At 35.2% G+C, this 25,415-nt stretch overlaps 1 protein-coding gene across 1 annotated transcript in view; it reads right to left on the bottom strand.

The window, feature by feature from the left end:
• Window positions 1-25,415, bottom strand: part of LOC129235185 (diacylglycerol kinase eta-like) — a 303,413-nt gene that overhangs the window by 277,411 nt on the left and 587 nt on the right. The gene's annotated exons all lie outside the window — the stretch shown is intronic.

The following is a 25,415-nucleotide window of genomic DNA, read 5'->3' as shown; positions in this document are numbered from 1 at the left end:
TTAGCTTGGCCTCGTTTTTGTGGAACTCTAATCACCGGAGATATTAATAAAAACCGACTTAGCGTTTTTCAGAATTATGGTATTAATAACTTTAAAATTAAAAGAACGAATTTTTCTGCATTTGATATATATTTGGAACTTCCAAATTGTATACAGTTGGAGCTATAATCTTGTTCAGTAAATTTTAAATCCAATTCAAAGACTTTATACGCGTGATTGGTAGCGATTTTATAGTCGGAAGATAAGGAGAAGAAGCTTAATGATTTAAAATTTCTATCCACTGTCAGTTCATATTTGTTAACAGTGGTTTTTTTTTTTTTTTTTGATTTTTAGTCTAATATTAGTTTTTGTTATTGATTTGGGGTTTCTGTTATTCTTTATTTTGGTTTTTCTCCGCAACCTCAAAAAAAAAAAAAAAAAAAAAAAAGTGAGACTAAATTCTCTATTTACTGTTTGTAAGGGTGTTCCCCGCTCTGTTCCGCCGGGCGGAGAACGTTAGGTGGAAATGGGTCAGCGCAGTATTTATGCTGAAATAAAATGCTAAAAATTATTTCTAGCCTGTCCAGTAGCAGCTTTACACTCTTGTTCCTGTATCCTACATCTACCGAGGAAGCTAGAAATAATTTTTGACATTCTATCTAAGCATTAATGCAGCGCTGACCCGTTCCTTCTAACTCTCCCTCAATTTTAACGGAGATTTCTTTAAAGAGTAAATTATTGTCTTGATTATATTTTCGCCGTAGATGACATTTTTTGAAGAAACAGTGTTATTATTCTGACGGGAATACCTTCCGTAACAAATTTTACACTTGGATAGTTGAATTGGGTTTAAAAAAAATGAGATCCGTATCTGCGGATCTTGACACTAATGATCCGTATCCGTATCCGCGGATCTACTTTTTTGACAAACCGGCACATCACTAGTCTAAACCTAAAATGGGTTTTTAGTGGCCACTACTGGCTGGGTGCGAGAGATGGTGCATTCATTTCTAAAAGACTAGGTTAATTTTTAAACTAGTATGTTGTGGCCATCACGAAACTTTCTTCTATATCTTTCTTATAATTCTGGTCCCTCCCCAAGCTTGACGAGGAAGCAATATCCCCAACAAAAACAAAATTACACCTGCCAAAACTTGACAACCATCAATGGGGTTGTTTCCTACAGTCAAAAGTGGTACTTTTTGTCACAGAAATTGATAGAATAAGTAAAAAAAATAATAACATGGACCCAGAAAACACTTTTATTTTCCCGACAGTTATTTTTCAATTAACTTTTTTTTAAATGTCCGATTTTTCAAACAAGGCGTGGTCTTGATGACGTCACAAATGATGCTATTTGGCGCACCTTTCTATCGCGTTTCCATGTTATGATAATCAAGAAGCGGATTAAAATTGCGCTTACTCTTGCTATTAACCATATCGTTGCCAATACACGTGAGTGAAGATGCGAATTAAATATTTTGTTCTGTGAATGGCAACACTGAATGGCATTTCATCATTTGTGATGTTATCGGCAGAAGCATAAACAATGAAAGCGCACCGATAATAATTACAAACATATATTTGTTAACAAACACAAGATGGCAACAGTTAAAAAGTTTAAATCAACGCGATTTTCTGGTCATTTTCCAACAATGAAAATCACGCGAAATACGCAGACGACAGTCTATTACGATTTATCTTTCTTATTGTTGCAATTATAAAACTATTTTTATTCCCCCCCCCCAAAAAAAAATAATTAAAAATTATATTAATTTGAATTTTTAGTATCTTGAATTCAAATTATGTTTTTCGCAATCACGAGCGTGTGTGTGTGTATGAATGCGCGTGAGTTTTTGTGTAGGCGCATGTGTGTGGGTGCGTGTGTGTGTATGTATGCATGTGTGTGCGTGTTGTGCATGCAGTGCTGTGTGTGTAGGGCGTTCGTGTGTGTGTATGTAGGCATATGTGTTTGTGTCCAAGCATGAGTGTATGTATGTGTGTTTGTGTCTGTGCGCAGGCATGAGTGTGTGTATGTGTTTGTAAGATATAGACGCAACCTGGAGACGGTTTTCGCGTTTTCGGAGCCAGCATCGTGCCGGTCGACGCGACGGTGGGCTGGTAGAGGGTGCTGGTGGGAAAATAAAATGATAGGACACCAAAACAGTCAAATGAGAACAATAAGCAATCGTGATTGCTCAAAAAAAATAAGAAAATTAACTTGAATTCTGAAATTTCGAACTCAAATTATATTTTTCGCAATCACAAGTAGCAACAGGACCCTGCTCATTGGGGGCTATAGTTTCTAGAAACAGTTCCTGTCCCCCCAAGCCTGCCTCTCCTCCTGGGCGGTTACGTGTGTATAGTTGTGTGTGTGTGTGTGTGTGTGTGTGTGTGTATGCACGTAAGCGTGTGTGTATATGTGTAAAGGCTTTTGTATGAGCGTGTGTGTGTGAGCGTGCGTGTGGGTAGGACATGGACACCACCGACCAGGAGAAACTGATTCCAGGAGGCAGTGCTCGGAGCCGCGCCTGCTGAGGACGGTAGGCGGTGGTGCTGCAGAGGCCCCTGGTCCAAGTTGAAAAAGGCACGGACATCAAAAACGGTCAAATAAGAACAATACGAGGGAGGACCCAAAAGAAACCGGAATAATGGTGCGATGCCAATCCTAGATGTAGTAGAGTGCTCTCCAGCTAGATGGCTCAAGTAGAGACTTCACAAACCAGCTGTGCAAGAGGCGTCAGTTTAATTCATACCGTCTGATCGTAGGGTTGGTTTTCTCATGTGCTGTTTCTTTCTGACTGCGAACTCATTACATGGCAGATTTAAAAGAACAAACTAAACATGAAATTTTGCTCCTCCTGCTTGAAAAGTCGGCAATGGATTAGCTTACCAAATGTTTCAACAAGCTTTCAAGTAGAGGTGCGACATCGATGGCGAAACATCGATGTTTCAAAACTTTGATGTTAAAAATTAAAACATCGATGGTATTGATACATCGACCAAAAAACATCGATGATTCCAAACATCGATGTTTTAAAACATCGATCTTTTTATCAATGTATAACATACATTTTTAAATATACTGCGCTAATTTAAGCAATACAAAAGAATACGTATCCGACGAATATATTGAAAATACTGAACCTCAAATCATGAATATAATTTATTAAGAATAATTTCGCAACATCTTGGTATTATAGTAGGCAAAAATTAGTAATAAGACAAGCATTGATTAATACAACTAGTTATAGTAATAAGGAAATATTTTCAATCTGAATGAAACTAAAAGTAAATTTACATCAAAAAAGAATCTAAGAAAAATGTATCATAGCACTTACTGTCAGTTGAATGATGAGAAAAAGTTGTGCTAATTAGTTTAAATAAAAAATTAATTCTAACAATTATTTTTAAGAGCAAGAAATATGTGTTGTACTGTTAGTTAATAATTAAACAAAAATTGTAAGTAATAGAGGGACGACTTGTTGGGGGGAAGTCGATAAGTAACCCCGAATACTGGTGTTGACCGTTGGAGAAAAAGTTGTTTGTTTACTTTGTCCCCCAGAAGCGCATTTCTCTTTTCGCAGACTATCCCATCAGTCAGAGAAACATCTCTTTCCGATGGAACAGAAATTGCCATCACTACCAAATACTTTAAAGCGATTTTTATCACCTCTCTGTTACCAGTTATAATTTTCACCTTAGTAACGTAAAGAAAGTCCCTTTAGTTTAAGAACTGGGGCCTTGAAATAAACTGCAAGTTCTAGCACCAGACTATCAGTGTTATGTTCTTCCAATAGCTTTGACCGTTTTCTCACTCTCTATTTAATCTTTTACTATCTTGTAGTCTAGTGATCTTCCCAAAAATCATCATTTACAAAAAAAAAAATTAATCTTATAAAATGGGTGCAAAAAAAATGATTTTTTTTTTTTGGCAACTCCATTAGTAAACTTAATTACCTAGCGAGAAAATTGGAGCAAATTTTATGTTAATTTTCAATTAAAATGCAAAAACATAAACATCGAAAAAACATCGATACCAAAACATCGATAGTCCAAAAACATCGAAAGAAAAACATCGATGTTTTAACAAAAACATCGATGTTTCCAAAACATCGACATCGATGTCGCACCCCTACTTTCAAGACCGATACTATGAGCCGAACATAAGTTTTCGAGTGGTTTGGGCGCTTTAAACGCGGTACCATGAATGTTGAAGATCATGCTCGCTCTGAGCGCCCTTCAACGTCTCGAAATGATGAAAACGTTGAAAAAATCTGCCAAAAAATCAACGAGAGTGGTCGTTTTACGATTGACGAAAATTTAGAAGAAACAAGAGTGAGTTGGAGCAAGCTAGGGCGATTGGAAGGATTGTTCCTCCGCAATAATAACGCTCCCGTACACACAACCTTTACTATTAACCGCTAATTGGCCTCTCAGGGGTGGCCAGTCGTTTTCCGACCCCCGTATTCGCCAGACCTAGCCCGCGGTGATCTTTTTCTGTTCCCGAGGATGAAAAAAATCTGAAAATGAAGCGTTTTGATGATGTAGAGGCTGTAAAAACTACTTCGCAACGGGCACTGGACATGGTCAAAGTTAGAGAGTTTCAGGGGAGTTTCTAACAGTGGAAAAAAAAGAATTAACAAGTGTATTGCATCTAAAGGTGAACACTTTAAAGTTGACAAAAGAAATTTTGTGAATAAACTAATATATAAATATTTTAGAACAAAAATCCGGTATTTTTGGGTCCCTCATCGTAAGCAATCATGATTGCTCAAAAAAAAAAAAAAAAGAATCAGCCCCCCCCCCCCCCCAGGGAGGGATTGGCACCAAAATTGAACCAACGCCTGTTTACATATGGATTCATTTATTCAAAATTTCATCCAGAACGTAGCATTACTTCTTGAGATATGGCACTCACAATGAAAAAAAAAGAACGTTTGATTGCGCCACTCCCTTTTCAGTTGCTGACGCCAAAATAGAATCAGCTCTTATACCCTCTAAGAGCTACTTGTCAATAAATTTTTGTTCATTCCGTTCAGTGTTTCTTGAGATATAGCAGTCACAATTAACAACAATAAACGTTCTATTGCGCAACCCCCGTTGGAGCTATTGACACCGAAATTGAATCAGCACCTGTACCTGTTAGGGGTAACATATGGACTCAATTTTGTTTGATTCCCTCCAGTTACTTCCTGGGGAATAGCACGCACGCATAGCTCAAGAAACGTCCCTGCTCCACCCCCCTTGGAGGAGTTCGCGCCAAAAACTGATGGGCACAAGTTCACATGGGGCGCATATGTGCACCAAATTTCGCTCGATTTCATGCTGTAGTTTTTGCTGTAGAGCGGCTACAAAAAACTGGTCACACACATACGTAACACACACACACACACACAGATATTTTCCCAAAATGGTCGATATGGACTCAGCACGCCTCAAAACGTTCGAATCCGTCGAAATTCGAAAATTTGCACGAATCTAATACTTTCTTCTATATATTAGATACAGAAGGTTCATAGGCATAAAAAGCCCAAACATAGAGCATATCAATTTTAAGATTTTTTTAAATATATATAAAGGTTATAGATGTTAGGTTAAATTTGGTGCTCCAAGTTGCTGAGCATTGCAGCTGCCCTTTTTCTCATCCACTACTAAGTCAGATTTATCAGGATTATTAAATTTGTACTCTAACAACCCTCGAATCTTAGCTATCCGGAATATTCCACGCACAAATACTTTCCAAACTTAAAACCAGACGTGACCCAAACAGGGTGAAAAATACTGAAATTGCATGGCTGTGTGGGCTAACAGACAAAACACTTAGTAGGGGAGTGTGGGACAAAATGAAATGGCTAGGATGACTAAGCTTTTTCAAAATGAACAAATTGGAAATGTGTTTTGAAAATTAAGGTATAAAAAGAAAGAACATTGTATTTTATAACAAAACTTTCATTGAAACATTTTTTTTTTATTTTTGGCAATAATTTTCAGCCTTCAAAAAAAGTGGAAAATGTTCACTTTTTTTTTCAGGGCAAAGTGAAAAATGAAATATTTTTCTAATGAAATATCTTCTTTTTGATAGGAAAAAGCATTTTCGATCGAATGAGTCAGTAAATAAAATTTGTAATGAATAAATGAAACGACAATGGAACAATAACCGAATAATTAAATTAATTAATTAATTAATATATGAAGAAAAATAAGTGAGTGAGTAAAAGAGTGAATGAATAGTAAAATAAGTGAATGAATGAATAAATAAGTGAATTACTAAATAAAGGAATGTAAATGAATTAATTAATTAATGAATACGTAAGTGTTTTAGTAAATAATTGAGTGAGTAAACGAAATAAGCTATTTCACTTTTCCCCGCATGTACTCGACTTCTTGAGCAAATTATTTAAAATACAAATAAGCTTAATATTAACTAAATAAATATTGCACTGCATATTAGAAGGTCTCAATTAATACAGTGCAGAACCTTTTATCCGGGAACCAAAAAACCGGGAAACCAGAAAACCGGCAACCTTTTACCGATTTTGCCGACATTTTTTAAAAATACGCATTTTCGGCATTTTTTGAAAAACTAAGCATTTTTTTTTTAAATACCTAAAAAAAACTGAGCGGTTTCTTAATAAATTCCATATTACTCATCTATAACTCGGGAAAATGCTAAAAATGAACTTCAAAATGTTGTCTTTAACGCAGGGAAAATTTTTCGGAATATTTTCTTGAACTAAAAAGTACACACGTAAGTCTAAAATTTTTGTGTTTCATTCCAACTGAAAACTAAAGAAATGAATATTGTCACATTATAATGCAATATTGTATTGAATGGCCTTTAATTAAAACCGTTTAGAGCGGAAGTGACGTCGCAAAAGCGCGCGTGAAACGCCGCGATTCTCGAATTTTCCCGGAAAGTTGATGGTGGAATCTAGAAATCGTTAAACGCAAGATTATAATAAGGCTGTAGGAACTCATAAATTAAATTTCAATTGGTATTAACTTAATGCAAAACCAATAGTTATCAATAATCGCAAACGCCAAACCTTTACAAAAAAGTGAAAAAAAAAACAGAAAAAGAAACGCGTTCATTAAACAAAATCTCTCATACACTATAGTAGAAGAATCGCACATTTACGTTCAAAAATTTGTTTCTTGCCCTTCCCTTTATTCTCTTTCATTTAAAAACATCAAAAATTGCTGTTTTTCTTTCCTTTTCAATATGAATGTGAGGGTCTCCGGTCTTATTAAATAACATAAGGTTTTTGTGTTTAGATTATTCTCTCACTAGTAGTTTTTAATGTTTCGATATTGATCTGCATTTCTGAACTGTTTTCTTCATATTTTAATACGTATTACTGTTTATTATAGTAATTTAAGCTTTATAAAAAATCTACCAAAAGCTCATTTTAGCGATCCAGAAAACCGGGAAATTCAGATATCCGGGATAGCTATGGTCCCGAACTTCCCGGATAATAGATTCTCTACTGTATTGAAAATGTTAATAACAATAACTTTACAATTTTATAATAGAAAAAATAATTTTTGACTTACAACAAATATTACAATAAGAGTACCAATTTTTCAAAATTGCCTGTATTATCAAATGCTTTACACTTCGGCGGTATTTTTTTCATGACTGAAATAGACTACATGTGCAACTTCATTGTTAAAATATTAATAGATAGGTGGCGATAAAAGCAGAGTAGATACTTCACCTTTTCACTTTGCGCCGCTATTTCACTTTGCCCCATGTTCCCATACATTTTATTTGAAAGCTCTCCCATGTATTTTTGTATCTATGTAGCAGACTATTTTAATTGGATGCATGAAATTTTAGCTGGAAGAAGTTGAATTTAACTTCCAATGCCCTTCTTTTCGTCTATATACAGTGTTTTGACCTCTCAAAAGATACTGAATTCAGTAAAAATACTGAAAAATTACATGTTTGCTAAATTCAAACTTGAAAACATATTTCTCATTCTAAGAAAAAGAAGTACAACATAAAATTCAGAAAAACTTGTTAACTGCTCAATTTCAATTCTGCCATAATCCAGTAATTGATGGTAGACAAGCAATGAAAAGAAGTAACAGCAAGCAGATCATTACTATTCTTACATACGACTCTTCGCAAAAGAAACATATATAATTACTCATTCTACACTCTAAAAAGCTCTTTCTCAGTTATCATTCACACTACGATATTGCCTTGAACTTATTTGCAGAACACCATTGCTTTATTATAAGCCCTGTCATCATTTCATCCTCATGGCAACTGTCCAACAACAAATGTTGGAACATTTCCGCATACCTAGACTCGCATTAACATAATGTCAAAAACGAGGATGATATTGTAAGTAAGAATTAAGGGATTGATGACGTGTGATAAAATTATGTTTGATTTTGTCTACTCGGTCTTTCAGTCATAATTTCAAAAACTGAAAGAAATCGAAAGTTATTTTTTATTAAAATGTTCAGAACAGATAAAACGTTATTCAGGGATAGTTCGCAAAAACGATTTTAATATAAATCATAATATTATTATTAAATTGAGTTAAATAAAAGTTATCCGATGTTCTAAAAACACACGTTTATAGAGAATATCCACAACCTTCAGTTAAGCATTCTAGTCATCTAGTCATGTTAAAATTTATGATAAAAGTTTACAATCCGTGAGCAATCATCCCTCACCATACATCAGCATAAAAAACAATAAAATGCGTTATTTTTTGAGCCCCCCCCCCTCCCTTGTTTTTTGCATTGTGCGAAGATTTTTCACTTTTTTTTTTTTTTTGAGCAATCACGATTGCTTATTGTTCTTACTTGACTGGTTTGATGTGCTATCATTTTATTTCCCGCCAGCACCCTCTGCAGCATCACCGTCGACCGGCACCTCACGATGCTGCTCCTATAGCGAAAATCGCCTCCAGGTTGCATCCATACACACACGCGCATACATACACAATTACACACGCACACAAACACATTCACACACATACACCTACACACACATACAAACACACAAACACATACACACACACATGCACACAACTACCCACACATTCATGCCTACACACAGACACAAACACATACGCCTACACACACATACACACACTCCGCCCCCACGCACACAAACACTCATACACACAACTACCAACACTTACGCCTGCACACAGACACAAACACACATACCACCCACACACACAAACACACACGCCTAAATACACACACACACTCGTGATTGCGAAAAACATAATTTGAATTCAAAAAGCCAAAATTTCAAATTATATTATTTTGTAACATCGTTCGTTTAGAATTTTTATTTCAAAAAAATGCCACGACATCAAAAAAGTGGCTACTAATGAAATTTACTATGGACCACTAGCGACTAAAAAGCTTTCAGCTTTGTCTTCTAGCAGGAACTATACTTGATATCGACAAGGTATTCAGACAGAAAGTGATAAGGTTTGTGGCGATTTGTGTACAAAGAGCATTTGGGCCATTCCACGGAAAACGGTTATTTTGTCTCGCACGTAATGCCTCATATATTTCATTAAAAATAATACTTAAAAACATTATTAACACATTTTTTTTTTCTGCTTAGTAAACAAAACTTGATTTCTTAAGCAAAAAATGTTGTCATTTACCTTTAAAATTATTATTTTTTAATGAAATACGTGAACCGTTATGTGCTGGTTGACGTTTTCGTAGAATGGCCCATTTCCGTTAAATGTAAAAGTGGTTTTATATGACTTTGAAATTAGATCCATACCAACTGTGGACTTGTATAAGGAACATGCTCTCTCTCTCTTGTTTATATAGATTAGCTTTAGTCTCACGACGGTAACAGAGATTGAATTTTTACCGTAAAGTTTCTGTTGAAATACTGTATTCTTCACAGTAATAAAGTCATAGAAAAATGTTTTAGAGGACAGTTGCAATCAGAACGTACAAAACAGAAGACCGCACGAAGTAGATTTCTTTGTCGAGATAATTAAAGATTTATTCCGAAAACAATGCTTCCAGCAAAAAGTAAAAGGAAATCTTTATTTAAATTTAGTAAGAATACTTTTATAATTATCGCATTCTATTATTTAAAGTTGTAGTTAAGAATCCACCGACAAAATGTAGTTTTAAGACGTATAAAATCGTTAAATCTGCATGTTCCAGCTAAACGTTTCAGTCTCTTTAACTGATATCGATAAATCATTATCCTTGGGGGTAGAATGAGATTGCTGCTCCTCCTAACTAAAATAATCAAGGGAGGGAAGGCAAGAATTAATGCAGCAATCGATTCTCAATTTGGTATAACAGTTATTTAGATACGACAAGCTGTCTCTGATAAACGAAACTTATGTAGGAAGAATGTCGACACTAAAATCAAACTCAACAGTCTCTTTTAATACAAACGACTTAAGATCATGCCAAATTTTAGAGCAAAACACATTTTTCCCCTCCTAGATGCAAACAAGCACAATGTAAATCGCAAGAAAATACAATGAAGAAAGCTACACACAAAAAATTATAACTACATTAAAATGCATAAATTAAAAGGAGAAGGAAAAAGTGCGTAATCTCTAGGTATATATTTATTTGAAAAACAAAAGTTCCATCAAAATGTTGTGTGTGTGTAGTTCCGCGACGCCTAGAAGATGAGACTCCGAAAATGTGCAATTTGATTTTTTTTTTTTTTAATTCTTTTATTTCGAGTTAGCTTTTTTTTTTTTTTTTTTTTTTGAAATTAATACTTAAGGCTAAAATTTCACATAAAGTGCCTACTAGAGAGGCAAAAAAGCTCTCGCATCTTTCAAGATTTCATATCATTCAAAAGAGCTTTTTTTTTTTTTTTTTGTCTGCACAAGATGAAGTTTTCCAAATTTCTCAATTGGTAAGAGCAGAAGATATAAGCGTTTCTATTTCAGCAAAATCCCTACTCTAAACACAATTTAAGCACTGAGCTAAAAGGCAAAGTTTTTCTGGAGAGCACGAACTTGAAAAAGACTTTTCAAACGTTACCTTCAGCCGTTTTGTTGTGCCCAGAAACCCCCTTCGCACCCATCCACAGCCTTCAAATCGGTACAAAATTAATAGTTCGAAACCCCTACAATCTGTGTCTTATTCCCACAGCCAGCTGTGTACAATGAACTAATTCCCTCCATCTGAACACCTCCTAGTGTGAAGACCCCGGTAAATACATACGCATTATTCAGTCTCCTTACTAGACTACAAAAATCCAACAATGGTGCCGCCGAATGATAGAACGAGTCATTTTTATCTGCAGCTAGTACATTATTTTTCCTGCCATGATATTAAGAGGGTGGAAAAAACAATTAGTTCAACACAAGATTACAAAAAAAAAAAAAAAAGCATTGATCAAAACTAATGCGAATGGAAATTAAAAGTTCTTTCAGGGAATTGTCATTTCTGACCTAAATTCAACAATCCTCGAATGATGCTATAGCAACCGTAAGATTTAAACGGTACATGACAGCCGTAACAGTACATGAGTAGAAAGGAGAAGGATGACAAATGGAGACGGTAACTTTCGTGCAACAAAAACTACTTGCGAACATGGGCGCCCATAAGCAAAATTTTAGGTGGGGGGGGGGGGGGGGGCTCAGACATTGGCTCCCCATGGTTTAGCAGGATACTTTCCTAATGGAAACCGATTTCAGTACAGATTAGAGTTATTAGTATTAAAATGGACATTTTTAATGACTTATTCATTAACAGCTGGAGAAGAAATGTTTTTACATTTTTGCAGAGAAAAAAGTACTAAAAGCAAGGAAGTTCTATTTTCTAGGGGGAGAGGTTTGCCACCCTCCCCCCCCCCACTCAATACGGGCGCCCATGCTTGCGAAATATGATATCATACATGTCGGATGTCGGTCATTTTGATCTTTTACAAAACTTACGCAAAATAGATTTAGGAAACAGAAAATGGCGGCATAAAAGTTTTTTCATTTAATTGAGCACATTACTATTTAAATGCATTTTATCCTAAATGCATTTAAAATGGGAAATAACAGCATTGATACATTTAGGTCAGTCTATGAGGAAGTGTTGAAAAGAAGAAAGCGTTTCTCAACCGGTGGTCCGGCACCGGTCCGTAGAAAAATTTTACCGGTTCGCAGAGATTTTTGCTCGTTCATTTAAAAAAAATTTCCTTACTCAAAAAAAAAAGCGATAATAATAATAATAACATCCAAATAGGGGGGCAAGTGGGGGCTCGAGCCCCCTTACCCCCTTAGAAATTAGAACTTCCTCACCTTTAGTACTTTTTCTTTTCAAAAACGTAAAAACATTTCTTCTCTAGCCATTAATGAATAATTTATTGAGAATGTCAAACTTGAACAACTCTAATCTGTACCGAAATCGGTTTCTATAGGGAAAATATCCTGCTAAATCATGGGGAAAATATCTGAGCCCCCCCCCCCGCCTTAAAATTTTGCATATGGGCGCCCATGATAACATCCCATACGGTCATCGTATGTTAAATTTGTGATTAATTTTCGTCGTTATGATTCTTCAGCCAAGGCTTTTTACTTTCGTTTAGTTGTTACAATAATTACTTATCTTAGTCTTATGATTTAAATATTTCTTTGGTCTTCAACTTCCTTACAGTCAATGGGATAGTGGATCTTGTCTGACTGTGAGGATTTGCACCAAAAACAAATATTTCTTATACCCCCCAGTAAAGTATAATTTATATACTTGTTTATTCTTTTATTATTTTTATTATTATTTCGTAAAATTTTTACACAAGGTAAAGTTTTAAGGCAATTTTGAGCAAAGATTAATGGAATAATAAATGCAAATTTAGAAAGATAATAACAAACTACACTCAACATAGACTAATAATAAGAGTAGACCGAGCTTTCTCATTCTTGCAGATGAAGAAAATTGGTTCATAGATGTATCATGTGACTAGTGGAAGGACTTGGCGAAGACTTTGGCAGCATGGTTGCTAGATGGCAGCATTATCTACAGTTTGGCACTCGACATGTATTTTAAGACAATGTATTTTCATTAAAAAAAACTTCCAGGTGCAGAGATTGAACTGTTTTTTCTTTTAGTTATGCATTATTTTGACATTAGTAATAGTTTTTGATCAGTTTTCGGTAACTTTTATTTCATTTGGAGCTGTCAGCGTTGGCGTGAACGAAATGGCGTAAACGTTTTGCGTTAACGCAAAAATGTACTAATCGGTATCTTAAATTGAAACTACAGGTAAAAATCTTACCGTTTGCTGATTCTTCTTGGTCGCTTGCATCTTTTATTGCTTAGAGAGTTATTGAAATTGACTAAAGAAAATGCACAATACTATCTAAACGAAAAACTCACTATATTAACAAAATATTTACAACTTAGAATAACAAATTTACAAATCGGACTCCATAAAAGATCATTCTTCCGTGTTCCATAAATTCTATTTATTTTATTTCGCGCTGGCGTTGATCGTCTGCTACGATTAACGCCCGCTGTTGCTAGGATATCCACCAGTCACATGGTTTTGTTTATGAGCAGCAAAAGGGTTGCCATAGCTCGGTCTACTCTTATTATTAGTCTATGACACTCAAGAGCCAAAACATTATGACCACCCCTACATTTTGCAATGAACTCGCCTGGATGACATGGAAGACACGTGATCAGGTTGAAATGGTATTTAACTGCTGCTGGAGAGTTTGAAGAATCATTCTTTCACTTACTTTTGTGTGTGATGGGAAAGGCTGCGGATCTAAGCGACTTTGATAGAGGCCAGATTGTAATGGCTCAAAGGCTAGGGAACAAGTATTTCAGAAACTGCACGAATCGTGGGTTCTTCGCGACCTGCAGTTGTTAGTACTTATGCAAAGTGGATGAATGACGGTGAAACTAGCAGTAGACGACATGGTATTGGACGTCCACACGCTATCGAAGAAAAAGGTTGACGGAGACTGTCTCGCATGATGAAGCAAAACCGGAGCTAGACAGTGGCTCAGCTGACAGCCCAATACAATGCAGGGCCAAGTAGAATAGTATGGAAGCACACAGTTCAGCGGGCACTGTTGGATATGGGGCTACGCAGCAAATGTCCCACTCGTGTGCCTTTGCTGACCAAGCGTCACTGCCAACTGCGCCTGCGTTGGGCCCAGGAACATCGCGACTGGTCTATGGATCAGTGCGAGACAGTTGCCTGGTCAGATGAATCAAGTTTTGTCATGCATCACTGCGATGGCCGTGTCAGGATACGCCGTCTTCCGCGCGAACAGTTGCTCCCTCAATGTATAGTAGGTCATACACAGGACGGTGGTAACGGTATTATTCTTTGGGGGACGTTCTCTTGGGCATCTTTGGGATCCATGGTTGTGGTACAGCAGACCCTGAATGCCACAGGGTATCTGAACGTCATTGCGGACCAGTTGCACCCTTACATGACTTCTGTTTTTCCAACTGAAATTGGAATGTTCCAACAGGACAACGTCCCGTGTCACAAGGCTAAAATTGTGTTGGAGTGGTTCGAGGAACATGATGCTAAATTCCAGTTAATGTCCTGGTCACCTAACTCACCGTAACTCAATCCGATAGAACACATTTGGGATGTCATGGGACGGCAGCTCAGAGTTCAAAGACCACCAATTCGCAATATCTCCGATTTGCGTCACACTTGCTTAAACATCTGATACAATATGTCTTCGGCCATCTACCAAGAACTTGTGGCATCCATGCCAAGGCGGGTTGAAGCTGTGTTGCGCGCCAAAGGTGGGCCAACTCGTTATTGACAGGTGGTCATAATGTTTTGGCTCTTGAGTGTAAGCACATATACACATAAAAATACTATCCATTTACAAAATTTTTAAAAAATATTTCCTAATTTATGAATTTTAATTACTATTACCACTTTTCTTTATTTTTTAATCATAACGCAAGTTTACCCTTCCAGAGAAGCTAGGTCAAATGTTAACTCCAGCATAAGCTTCATGAAAAGGACGATTTACTGCGCTGACAGTCGAAGTTTGTCCGCTGCGTGACATAAAAGCCAACAAAATATCAAGATGTAGAGCTGGCAGCTGGATAAAATAAGTGACAGTGATTATACACGATAAAATAAGATGTGATATATTGCTCCTATGGAGTTGTGTATCCAAGACGATAAATTGCTGGGTTCGAGTTTCGGAGACAATATTTTAATCAAAACTAATATCACTTTGTTGTCAAAAATGATGAAGAGAAGTATGAAGTTTCCTGCATGGATACCCCGCAAATTGCAAACTTTTCAAACAAGAGTTGTTAACGGTTAACGCGAATTTTAAACAAAAAAAAAAAGATTTTTATTTTTATTAAAAGTGCTCGAAACGCTGTCGAGATTTTTGACGAATTTACTGACATGAAAATCAGCACACATTTTTTAAAAAAGGAATGCAATAAGGCTATTGGTAAAAAAAAATCTTTCGAATCGAATGACATTCGTTCGTCATGAAAAGAGGTTCACAAAAGTCGTCCTCCTGACGAAAATTGCGTAATAAAATGGAACTCATAAAAATCGCGATTGAAAAACGAAACCTTTGCGTACAAAAATATGAAAATCGTATATTTCTGATCGTAAACCTGCTGATGACATTTTATTTCCCGTCTTTTTAAGACGCTCATTTTCAAAAACAAAAGGCAAAATGTTTCCCATTTATTTGGTAGAGATTAGAGGGTCGACTTGCACGAAAAATTTTCAATCTCCCCCCTCCCCCCTGCAAAAATAAATTTCGGTAATTTTTAGTCATGTCAGTCGCCGCTTCAAAACACTAGTCGTAATTCTTTTTTATAATTGACTGTATATAGTCATTCGTGCCTACATTTTTAGCTAAACTAGTCTCCGCTCTTCAAAATAGAGCTTTTTCAGTTTCTAAAAGCAGTGTTCTCACAGAAAACTGCTTGAAATGAGCTAAAGAGACCGCGCCACTTTAAGATTAAAGATTGTATTAAAATATTTTTATGACTGAAAAAAATGTGGGAGGGAGGACATGCTTGTGTTAAAAAAACTTCTGAAGTAAAATGCATAAGTACCACTATCAGCACCACTTAATCGGATAACCGATGAACAGATACCCCGCATATTAGGATAAAATTTACAGGAACCGAATATTTCCGCATAAAGGCAATATTAAAGATTCCGGTTAAATCGAAAAATTTCCCCGAATAATCCAATAGGACGGGTCTGTGTTTCCAAATCTTACTACTACGAAAAATGTTGAGCAAATTTTTTTCGAAAAAACAACATAAAGGCACAAACCCGAAAGTTTTTTTTTTTTTTTTTTAATGAATAATAGTGGGAGCACAAAGGAGGGGGGAGGGATTCAAAAGACTTTTGAATTTGAAAGTGATACTTCTCACTGCAAACACTACAGCCACGATACAGCCCTTAGACCAAGGTTTAATAGGCACTTTGAAAACCTAACCAGGAATCCACACGACTTCAGTAATCATGAAAAAAATTCAAAATGGTCGCATTCGAAAGAGCATATTTACAAATTTTTTTGACCCATGAACTTTTTGCCCTCGTCCCCTTTTTGAGATATCTTAAAGTCTGCCGAAATCACAAGAAAAGTCGCCAAACTTAAAGACTTGGCAACAAATTTAAAACACCGCGTGATTTCATCGTCTGCATCTTGCAAGGCACCTGATTTCCATTTTGGGTCATCTGCTAAGCGTGTGAAAGATGTTTTGCTTTAATTCTTTACTTGTGCGTGTTAAATTAAAGATTCACCATCAAGCCTATGAAGAAAGCAAGCTTTATCCAGAGACAACGAAATTAAACCTAAATGTTGAAATTCCATCTGTGATAATAATAAATTTCAAAATATTGCCATATTTTAAGTGTGTTAAGTGTTAACTCTTATTAATGAAGTATGTTGTATTTCTTAATAATATGAGTGAATAACTATGAATAAGTACAAAAAACCGGGTAATTTGAGCTCACACAGTATATGGATAATAAAATGGAGTCTTTGATGTTGATTTTTTTTTTTTTTTTTCAAAAAGTTATTATCAATACATGAATTTGTATTGTCTAACCTCTGTGAGGAAAAATATTTCATTTTTAACTTAAAATGGAGAGAAAAATTAAATTCTTAAGTGAAAACAACGGACAGTAAGTTGTAAATAATGTTTCGATAATTTTGAAACGTAATATGCACTTTAAAATTATTGATGTTGGAAAGTACGTAATGGATAGATGGAAATTGATATTTTTATTCTTAAAAACCATTAATGTAGTCAACGTTCGTTTTTAGAATCCCCTGTCGTCCGAACAAAACCTGCCACTTCAGCTAAAAGTGGCTGTAACGTAAATGCACAGCATATTGCATGTTATTTATTCATTTTTAAAAATACTGGAATAACTTTTACAAGTTTTGCTTCAACCAAACTACAATCACTTATTCATTTCCAGATTAGTGCACCACAAAACTCGGCATGATACAATATGCCTGGTACAAGTCTGGGTTATTACAAACTCGGCCACCTCCATTTGAAACACATTTACAATTTTGCTTTACGAAGGAGTTTGACCGCTGCAATATCTGTACAAGACTTAAATTGATGAAATGTTTCTGGTGCCGCAATTTTCTACCTTTTAAGCATTATTTTGTTCAGTAATCATATTTGTCAGAGCCAGTAGCATTTTTCCCCCCCATTTCGACAGGCTTCTTTCATTTTTATTTTCTTTTTCTCTTATTTGTATTTCATTATTTCACTAATTACATGCCTATTTCCTCCAACAGCGATAGTGCTACCCCTCCCCCCAATACCTTGAAGGCCTCACAAGAACAAAAGCCACCCCCCCCCCCAAACGAGAGACGAATACCCCAAAACAGCCCCCTAAAAATTTTAATGGAGCAGCCTGTGCCACGACTCCCTCCCTCCCTACTCCTCGGTAGTTACCCCTGAGTAAAGAATTTACTAAAAACATCTTTCACGCATTTTGTCCAAAAATGGCAATGAGATGATGTCTTGTCAGATGCAGATGTTGAATTCGCGCCATACATTCCATTTCCGAACGAAACTCGCTAAATTTGGCGACTTTACTTAAAATTTCGGCAGACTTTAAGACCTCATATTTCAATAACGGGGCCACGAGGGCACGTAATTTTTGTGCCACAAACATATTTTACGATGCTCTTCCAAATGCTACCAGTTTGGATTTTTTTTTTTTTTTTTTTCGAATTTCCTTGATCGTGAGGTTTCCTGGTAAGTAGAGGTTATAATATTCTTCGTAGTTTAAAAAATGAAATACAGTAATGTTCCCAAAACACTTGGGCGCAAAACAAAGACTTTGCCATTCAAGTTCTAAGTCAGTAACACAGTCAGAAATTACCTTTTGGATTGGGTATTCGGTCATATCCACCGAATGGTCCTCTTAATGCGTGTTATAAAAGTTATGAACTTTCATTGAAACAATGACCACATATACTCGCTTAAATGTCAGGAATTTAGTCAAAAAAAAAAAAAAAACACAGGAGAACCATATTATTCGTGGATAAAAGTTCCGATTTTTTTTTTTTTTTTTTTTCAAAAATCTGAACATTTCCCCGAAAGCATTGAACAATAGTTCAATGCTTTCAACTAAACACTAAAGAAATAAATACCGACACATTCTGACAATATTTATATTCTCTGTCAATTAATTAAAGACAAACGGTTGTTCATTAAAAAGTAAAAGCCCGAATATGAAAAAAGCGCGAAACGCCGAACTTTGGATTTGCAATTATTTTGCAGTTGATGATTACTAGGAAATTAGTTTGTTAAGAAAAATTCACCTGAAATAATGCTACTAGAAATTAAAAAGGAAAATTTTATTGATATTTCTTCAGATAAAAAGCCACAATTAACAGAAAAAAGGAGTTGTGGATACTAACCCGTTGCAAAATTGAGGACTGCAGAAATTAACATTTTCATACAAAAGATTGAAAATTGTGTTCATTCCGAACATTCGTCTGTCATTTTCGATCCTATTTTAAAATGTTCCTTATATTTTGTTTCCCGTCTTTTTAAAATACAATAGATCCTCGTTTTACGCGGTTTCGATTATACGCGGTTTAAGATTTGACACCTTTATTTTATTTTACGCGGATGAGTTTCGGTTTTAAGCGGATGCAGCAAAGCAAAGAAATAAAATGTTCCAGTCTTTCAAAATCCAAACTCCTAAAGATTACATATTACACGTAATAAACTGCATTTATGGCGTGCTAATAATCTAGCTTGGGCCACTGGAGACATTTCAAGCAATTGGTTCCAAAGCTCTTTCCAGAAGTAAAGCTTCAGGAAAGAAACTCACAGTTCAGAACTCACTGGAAGAAGAGCTTTTAGGAGTGACAAAGGCGGCCAAAACCAACGAGGATACCGACATTGGTGACACACAACCAAAAACGTTCACACTGAAAATTTTGAGCCATTCCTAGACAGTAAAAATGATCTTTCTGATTTGTTAGTGAAGATAGTTTCTATCACAGAAATGATGCAAGAGGTCATGGATTTGTAATGCTCTACAAAGAATTACAGAGAAAAATTCTTAATGACTGCCAAAAGACTATCATTGCCAGCTCCTCTTTATAAACCAGAACATGAAATTAATTTATGTTTTCTTTACGCATGTTACGCATAAAAATTGATATAAGTACACATTAAACTTATTAATACAATTAGAAATTACTAGAATGAAAAATTTCTTTTATCTAAGGAACCTAACCCCTATTTTAACACTACTATTAGGTCTCAATTTGCGCGGTTTCGATGTACGCGGCATTTCCATGGAAACCCCGCTTAAAACGAGGGTCTACTGTAGTTTATTTTCTCCGAAACAATGAAAACAAACTATTTTTTTTGCCATTGTGGTGCCAGTGTAGTTTTTGTTACAGTAAACGAAGTGTTGGAGCAATATTTTTTGTTTTTTCTTTTTCAAAAATTTCCGAGGGGACGTTGTTTTGAGATATTTAAGTTCAAAAGTCATGGTGAATGAATGACCTTGAAACTTACATTTGTCGTAAGATCGGCGTGTAATATACGAATAGAAAGCTCTGTTTCTTACTTTCACAATGATTTTTGAATTTTCGTTCCATTGTAATAAGGAGAGAAGTTGCTACTAGTGATGGGCATAATCGAGATCTCGGAAATCGAGTACTTCTGATAATCGAGATCTTTTCAACTCGATCACTTGAGCAATTGATGATTGAGATCTTTTGAAATCAAGAACTCGAGATCTTTGGAATCCAGTACTCGAGCGATTGACTTCTCAAGATCTTTTGAATTGAGCACTAGAGCAATTGACTTCTCGAGATGTTTTAAATTGAGATCTCGAGATGTTTTAAATTGAGATCTCGAGATGTTTTAAATTGAGATCTCGAGATGTTTCAAATCGAGATCTCGAGAAGTTTGAATCGAGTACTCAAGTAGTTCATTTTCTGAGCTTTTCCAGAATTGAGTAGACTGATACAGGGGTGCCCACTAAAAGGGAGGAGGGGGCATGGTGCAGCCGGCACCATTGGTCCGGTTTTCAGAGTTTTTTAAATCTCATTTTCAGGAAGGGGTCCATGACGCAACCTGCAAAACAGAAATTTTTAGAAGTGGTTTTTTGAGAGGTTTTTTTTTAATCTCATTTCGGGAGGGGGATATTAAACTGCTCATTTTTTATTTTTTGATGAGATAAAAAATGAAAAGTAGAAAAATGGACAAATGTAGGTACCTTATCTCTCCCTACTCAATGAAAGATTAATTTATTGAACTGGAAGAACTAGAACCTAAATGTAAACAGTGCATTTAACAGTTCAATATCAAGCTGTCATGGAGAAGAGATCACGGATCAGGTTGCTACTGATATCCATTGGGCTATTTGGTAACCCATCCCCAACCCCCCATCTCAATGAAAGAAATTTAAGTAACAGGCATTGAATGAAACACATGAAATTTTAGCTTAAAAAACTACTTTGAAGTTTTGAATTAAAAAAAGCCTGGTGCAAACCTCCGGCTCAAAGTAATTTTGTACAAATTTTCAAGGCTGTAAGTGCTATGGGGTCGCTTGGACGCAGGCCCTGTCAGAGACTTCCTGCCGCAATTTCTCCGACTTTACTCTTTTTAACACATAGCGATAAATATTGATGTAGTCGGTGCTCGTTATAACGACTCCTGTCCTTCAACCAAACAAAATCAGTCACTATAAAGTAAATAAACAAGTAATAGAAAATTGTTAAGCTATATTTTGAGAAATACTGGAGTAACCTTTACCAGTTATGCTTGATTTTAAAAGAGAACCAAGAAACTAACAAAATAATAAAGGATTCCACTTAAAACTATTTTTTAATATTTATATTTGAATACTCCCTTACATTTGGGCGAATACATTTAGCGAAATGCACACTGAAAATAATTAACTGAAATTTGTAACTTTTTAAATTAGAGACCATGGTTTGCATCTGTTCTGTTTGAGATTATTTTCAAAAACATAGTTTATCCCTTTTTTAAGATAGTATAGCTGCTTTCTGTTTTTCGACTTTTTCACAAAAAAATATGTATATATATTACTTAATATTGTTTATCGTTTGTGAGCAATTCTCATCAACTATTAGAACTTTTCACAACCAAATAACTCCTTTCAATCCAAATATTTAATCTTGAGAAATATAAAACTGTTAATTATCAGTTTTCGAATCGATAGTCTTGATGAGAGTCGCAAAAAAGTTGAAAACTAATCTTGTACGTTATATTGGAATGAGCGGTTCAGTTTGGACGTTCTAATGGATGTTAAAATAACATTATATCTATGGAATAGTAAACTGGGCTTCATGCATCGGTCTTTGTAACAGAAGGGTTGCAGTAATGGGAGGCCGTTCTAAAGAGCGTTGACTGTATTATTCTATCTACTTCACAGTGCTACAATAAATGACAGTGCTGCATTTAATTATTTTTATTGCATACAGTTGGATCCTGACTTACGCGAGATATGCGTTCCAAGAGTCCTCACGTAAGTCGAAATTTCGCGTTGTGGAAAAAGTGTTGTGCATATAATTTTTTTTATTAACATACCCAATCATTTTAGACATTTAAACACCTTTTAAACTGTTTAAGATTATTTAAAAAAACTATATATTACCGTTACTTACGTTAAGAGCTGAATTTTTACTGTATTCTTTTAAAAAGTTGCATTATTCAACATAAAATACTGCAACAATGCACAAAATCAATGATCAATGGGAGAGAAAGACATAAAAATAAAACAGTACGGTACGTACAGTATGTAGTAATTTTAATAAAGCACTGCACTATAGAGTAAATACAATATACATTTATAACTTAAAAATTCAAGATGATGATTTATCCTGCGCAATCTGATATATTTTTAAATACAGTAGCTTCGCATTTACTTTTATAGCATTTATAGCTTTTATAGCTATGGTAACACCCCTTTGGGACTCCTTGGACTTATATGGATTGCCTTCTGTTGACTTATAATTATAGGTATGTATGAAAGATTTACCCTGACCTAATTGTAGTGCAGGGATATGCCAGCTGGAACCCACTTTTGAAGTAATCTCAGGCACAGGAAAATAGTGACTTTGGAGCAGCTTGGCTCAAGCAAATAGTGAACTAGGAGCAGTTTGGCTCACCAAAAAGTTTGTTTTGTAGAAACTTGGAGCACGAAAATAGTGTAATTGGAGCGGCAAAAAGTATGTTTTGAAGTAAGGAACTACTACACACACACATATCAGGGATGTGCCGACCGAAACTCGTTGCTGCAGCAATCTTGGGAGCAGGAAAATGGTGAGTTTGGAGCAACTTGGAGCAGTATAATTGCAAATTTGGAGCAGCTTGCAGCAGCAAAAATTTTAATTTTGCATCAATTTGGAGCAACTAATGTATATTTCAAACACAGAAACATGTGTGATGTGATAACATAATAGAAAAGAAAAAAGGATGCAAAAACACCATAATTCTAACTACTAATTGAAGCTCTTAATTACCTTTATTATTTTATTTATTTATTTTTTCCCTTACTCTCTCTCAGTCTCCCTGCTCTACTTTTTTCTTACACTTCTTCTGGTTTAAATTTAATTCACACATTTACTTTGCTTAACAAATATTTTTAGTGCACATTTAAGTTACAGTGCTTTGATACTTATTTTTAAAACTTGTTTGCTTTCATGTAGTTCATACATGTAAAAAACATAAGATACATAATTATTTTTTCTTAAAAGTTTTCTCTTTGAAGCTTTCGTTTAAGCTTTTTCTCTTCTTTTACTTATTCAAAAGGGCTTTAAAAAAAGCAAAAAAGTGATAAAATTTAAAAACTTTACCTCAACAAGTTACAAGTGAGCTTTTAAAGAGCTATTAATGAATCTTAGTTATCTGCTTATATTTGACCTTAATATATAGGCAGATATGTTATATACTTAACTACTTGATTAACAAATCTGATGATCAAGCGAAGAAATCCCAAAATTAATAATGAAATTACATGAAAAAAAATGATTTTGAGAAATGTCACTTAAAAAGAATTGTAAATGCATGTGAAAAAAACATGTAAATTAAGAAAGAAAAAAAATAAAAACATGATACAAGCTAAAAATATATGGAAAAAATGCCTGAATCTGAGAAACTTGAAATGCCTGCACATTCACTACCAGAGCATTAGAATTACCCGATTTTTGCTATCTTAGTGTCTCCAACCAAAATTAGAGATCAATTTTCTGTTCTAAAATCTTAAGAAACCCAAGGTTAAAAACTGGTGAACAATATTAATTTTTACAGATAGCATTCGCTTAAACCAATTTGGATGCAACAGGATTGACATTTTTGTATGGGCGTTGAAAGAAAACGAACTTACAAGTCCCCTTCTTCTGAAAACAAAAGATAAGTATGTTTGAAAATAAAGGTCAATACAAAATTTTTGAAGTCAAAGGAACGGAATCACACAATAAATTTATCGAGTTTTTCAAAAGCAAATGCAATCGGATTTTGAAATGCGCAAAAAAAACGGGACTAAGTCAAAAAATCGTAAAAACAAGCTTCACAGAAAAAAACTTGATAATCTACAAAAACTGCCAAATATGCTGAAAGAACTGCTACATTCAATGCGAAATCGCACTTTTGGAGCAAGTTTGTCTGATTTTGGGGCAGAAAAGTTCACTTGGCGGTCTTTTGGAGCAGGATTGGCGATTGGCACATCCCTGGTCATGCTACCTTCGATCCACTCACTAGTTATTCAAGTGTATCAAGAATCTTTACCTTTGCTCAAATTGTTGCAAACTTTTGCTTTTTGTTTCCATCTTCAAATTTTATATGAAACAACGTGCCTATAGGTGCCACAATATTTCATCACCTTTAATATTTAGAATAAATATATGAAAAATGAGAAGTGGTGATACATACACACTAACAATGCTATGTTTATAGTGCAGTATGTGAGAACTTACGCAGTCAGTGATGATGAAAGGATGAAGGTACATTCACAAACTAATGTTTAGTAGTTAATAACATAGCCGAAACTTAGCATCACGACTTCTATCCAAATATTTTCGTGTTGAGAGCGAGAAATTTGCTTTAGGACTAAAATTTGTTGCTCCCGAAAAACTCGTATTATAACCATTTCGTGTAAGTCGGATCGCGTTCTAGCGGGAACCAACTGTTTGTGCATACAATACTGTAATTTAATTTTGCTCTCTCAAATTGATCATTGATTTTATGCATCGTAAATTATGTCGAACAGCACAGCTCCTTTTTGTTAAAAAATATAGTATAAACTCAGTTCTGAGAAACAATGATACGTAGTTAAGAAATAGTTTTAAAAAAGTTTTAGGGATATTTACAAGTATTTAAAATAATTATGTATGTTTATAAATAAAGTTGTACACACTGGGGCACCCTGAACTTAAAATTTTTGGGTGGGCAGAAATTCTTTGCTGAAAGGAACTCTAAATTTCAGTGAATGATGATAATTTTGCCAAATCGTCTGACTCAAATTGCTGCATGAGGAAAGTTTTGGGGAATCCCACCGGGGTTGCCCTGCGCACATAGCCTTTTCACAACAAGAAATTTGTGTCGTATGTGAAGGATGCAAATCCCTGGAATCAGTGAAAACTCCATTATATGGCGACCAGATACATCATTTAGGGGGGCATTCAAAAGAAGGCAGCTGTTTTTTCCAGGCTTTGAAAAGTATATATAGGTTTACACATTAGGTTTGTACATATTTGCTTTTAAACATAACCTTAGCCCCTCCCCAACTGGAAAAGTTTGAAAAGAAGGCCCTGCTGATGTTTTAATAGCACATGTACTGGAGGAAATCAGAATAAATCTATGAAAATTCAGAGTTCATTTTGAATTCAATTATATATATCCTAAAATAGTTGCTTTAAGTTAAAACTTCAGACACATTATAGAACAACTAACTCTTGAATTATTTGTGGCAGGTG

Source organism: Uloborus diversus, chromosome 2, assembly GCF_026930045.1.
Source record: "Uloborus diversus isolate 005 chromosome 2, Udiv.v.3.1, whole genome shotgun sequence".
Taxonomy (NCBI): Eukaryota; Metazoa; Arthropoda; class Arachnida; order Araneae; family Uloboridae; genus Uloborus; species Uloborus diversus.
The sequence above is the reverse complement of the archived record's forward strand: the minus strand, read 5'-3'. Positions and strand labels throughout refer to the sequence as shown.